This window comes from Galeopterus variegatus, unplaced genomic scaffold, assembly GCF_000696425.1.
Source record: "Galeopterus variegatus unplaced genomic scaffold, G_variegatus-3.0.2 Scaffold1114, whole genome shotgun sequence".
In the NCBI taxonomy this organism is placed as follows: domain Eukaryota; kingdom Metazoa; phylum Chordata; class Mammalia; order Dermoptera; family Cynocephalidae; genus Galeopterus; species Galeopterus variegatus.
This window is the reverse complement of record NW_007727225.1, coordinates 300,351-304,272: the sequence shown is the minus strand read 5'-3', so window position 1 is coordinate 304,272 and position 3,922 is coordinate 300,351. Positions and strand designations below refer to the sequence as shown.

Below are 3,922 nucleotides of genomic sequence, written 5' to 3'. Positions count from 1 at the left end.
GGTACGGGCGCGACACTGAGGGTTGCGATCCGTTGCCAGATACGAAAAAAGACAAAAAGGAAAAAAAATAAAAAATAAAAATAAAAAGGAAAAGGTGAATGTGGTAGGGGTAGTGGGGAAAATATAGAAATAGACCAAAAAGATGGAGACCTAACCCCGGTGGAATTCTATGAAGATTATTAAAATTTTCACTTGGTATCATTAGTAAAGGAAGAAGTTATTAAAAATCAGCATAAATTCAGTGAGAGCAAACCAAATGATCTCATTTTCTATTTTGATAACCTTATTAGGCAAGGAGTGAACATGGTGTAAAAAGATAAGACTATGTGACATTGGTCATGGTACAGATAAGGAAATAGTTAAGTGATTAAACATCTACACTCAAATAATTTAAATATTGGATTTAAAATATCTCTTTAGGTTAGAAGTCATAGTGATTGCCCACAGCATGCTAGCTGCGGTCCCGGCCTTTGGAAGACACTTATTTACAGGAATTATAGAAAGTATGATAATTAAATGTGAAGACTTGAAGCCAGAAAGAACAGTTAGCATGCCAGATAAAAATTATAATTTGAAAATCCTTCAACCAGCTATTTAAAATAGTCCAAAACTAATACATTCATATTAATCATAATTAATTACGAAGCATCAGGGATAAGATCGTGTCCCTCTAGTTCCTCACTCTTTGGCCCTAAACTTTATATCAAACAGAAATATTGACTGGTCCATCTTTTAAAACAAACTTTTGATGATCCCAAACGTGATTCTGGAATTCTGTGGTCCTTCACAACATAAATTTCATGAACATCTACATTAAAACCAAATGTATTGTCTATAATTTAAAGGATTTAGCATCACTTCCTTCACACACACACATATCCACACGTACACACTTCCACTAATCAGGGGTGGCTACGACAGATTGCTCGACCTTTGTATATCCACACCCTGCATGGAATAATGAATGCACGTTCCCTAATCTCCACAGATGTGTGTCCAAGAGGGACTAGACTAGCCATATGTGCTTTCCTGATTATATGCATCTTCCAGTGAACTCCAAATTCTAGGACATGTACTCAAGGGTATTCATAAGCTGGCAGAACTACCTGGAGGCTTTGGGTTTTAAACAACTGTCCACATTTTCAGCCACATAGAATGATAATTCATTTTCTTTGATACTTTTTCCCAAAATGATTTAAATAGTTGTCATTCTTTTATCCTCTTCCAAATTAAAAAAGTACAGTTTTCTTAAAGAACTATGATGAATGAGGGGTGAATTTTTAACACCATGTGCTAATAATTTCTAGACGCTCCAAAGACCTTGTTTTATTTGGATTCACATTAAACAATGATGTTTTAATAAATGACAATAGCAAGTCTCCAATATAGAGCAAAAGGCATATTTAATGTACACTGAATATGGACTTGCTTCTTACAATAAAACCCTTTAGGCATATACATTATTTCTTTTGAATAAGCCTTATAAGCTTGATGACTGGGGAGTTTCACATTTAATCATCTTTTGAATATTTACTGGTGATTTCAATTACCATCACCTGATTCAGTGAAACAAATATTTTGACTGACTTATTTACTAGATTCAAAAAATATTTTCTATCACATATAAATAGCCTTTTACAGCCAGATAGTGACCTCATGTCATTACTTTATTACTATTAAAAATTACTAAACATATTCAGATACTTTGACTATGATTATTTTGTATTTAAGATACTCATATTAATAAAAATGTTTAGTAAAGTAGCTATACCCCATATAACTATGTGCCTACTATACTATATGTTTAGTACATAGATATACGAAAGATATATTTATCTCAACAAATATTTGATTACCCATTATGTTTCAATGATCTGTGGGAATAAGATGTACTATGTGAAATAAAAAGATGAATAAAAAGCCTACTAAGAGACTGCAACATAGGAAGCTAAGTGGAGAAAATATCTATAACGTGAAGGAGAATTTGCTAAACAGGAAATAACAAATGTCAGCATAGCAGAGTGCTTATGATCATGGTATTTGAATTCAGACAGCACTGGTCTGAATCCCTGCTTTATCATTTACCTAATTTTATACCTTAAATCTCAGTCACTTCATCATCTATAAAATGCATCAGGGTTAAGGAAGAGCGTGTTTTAAAATTATGGCAGTGGCCTGAAATATAGTAAGGACTCAAAAGTTATGTTATCATTAGTACCACATAATAGATAATATATCGTAGGCCATTGGGGGGAAAAAAAGAAAGAAAGAGGATGGGGAAGGGAGAGGGAATGGGAGAGAGGAAAGGAAGACAGTGAGGGAAAAAGAGGGAGGAAGGAAGAGAGGGAGAGATCACATTGCATACTGGTTAGGAAAGAAGGAAGGGTCGAGGAAATCCTTATGAAGTAGAGTCATTTGAGAAGTCTTTGAAGGACGCATAGTAGGATTTTTCAAAGCGGAGATAGGGAGGAAGGGTATTTTAGACACAGGACCCAACATAACATTAGGCCTCCGACAGGTCAGTTGAAAAGTGTGTCCAGTGTAGCTGAAGTGCATCATGTTTGGAAATGAGAGATAAGATAGAAAAGACATGTTGGTAGAAAGCCTCAAATGCCAGCCGGGTGAACTTGACTTCATTCAAGAGATTTAAGTACATATTTTTGAGTAAATTAGTGAGAAATTTAGTCTGTGTCTTACAGCCTAGATTCAGATGGCAACATTGCATATGGTAGAGTGGGAGAGGAAAATGTGAGGGCGAAATATATCAAGCAGGCCCTGACAACTATGAAAAATAATGGGAAATTAATTAATAATGGTTAAAGATGGTAGCAGACAGAAAAAGAAGATTCAAAAGATATTGCAGATCCAGAACTCAGAAAATTTGGCAACATGATCCAGATGAGATATTGGAGCAGGGAGAAATTGGAGTGAAGCATAACTCTGAAATTCCAAGCCTCCATTATTGGAAAAATCCTAATGTTATTTACAAAACTAAGGAAATATGAAGGAAGATCTAGTTCTGTGTTGTTAATGGTAAGTTCAGTGGGTGGTGAGTTTGCAGTACCCATTTCTAGTGATAGTGCTTTCATGTAGCTGATGAATGTAGATCTCGAGTTTGTGAGAACAATTCAGAATGCAGATATTGATTAGGACATCAAGGACCCACCTACAAACAGACTGAAGTATAGTTGAAATTATAACTTCAACACATTGAAAAGAAAATAGGGAACACAGTATTGGAAGTCTTCTATCATCATACCACTTGAGAGATATTCAAATGTATGTATGTGTATACAAATGTATAAATAATGTAAAGTTTGTCTCAGCATGAAAGCTCATGGTAGTGAGCACATTGTCATTTACAGCTCAAATAGAAAAAAAAAAGTAAAGCAGAGTAACCAAGGTCATAAAAAAGAAGAGCAGAAAATAAAATACCAAAAAGAATATAGAAAAACGGCTTTAAGTAAGAGTCAGACCTCCTTGAACATGGACCTTGAATTCAAACAAAAGATTCTCATTTTAAAAGTTAAAAACAAAAGCAGAAAATCTTGACAGCATACTAATTTGACAAACATTGTTACATTCTTCTGTTGTGTTTTATGAAACAAAGTGTTTCTTATTGTTGATGAAACATCGTCTGTGCTTCACATATTAAGCACATTTCCAATTAATGTGAATCACAAAGCAATGTGTAACCAACCGCATGAAAGATCTTCAGTGGTGAATGAAGAAAATTCTAGTTCTTTAAAAGTAAAAAGCATCTGATTTAACTATTGGATCAGCCTAATTAACATAAATTAGAATTTTTAAATAATGAAATATAAATATACTCTTCAAGACATGACAGGTGAGTATGCTATCAAAGCACTTTTCTAAATGAAAATCTAGAATCCAAATACAGTGATGTAAATGCATAGCATTC

General features: G+C 34.0%; 1 protein-coding gene across 1 annotated transcript in view; it reads left to right on the top strand.

Moving 5' to 3' along the window:
• LOC103592253 (dihydropyrimidine dehydrogenase [NADP(+)]-like) overlaps positions 1-3,922 on the top strand; it is a 156,572-nt gene that overhangs the window by 146,575 nt on the left and 6,075 nt on the right. The window lies entirely within an intron of this gene.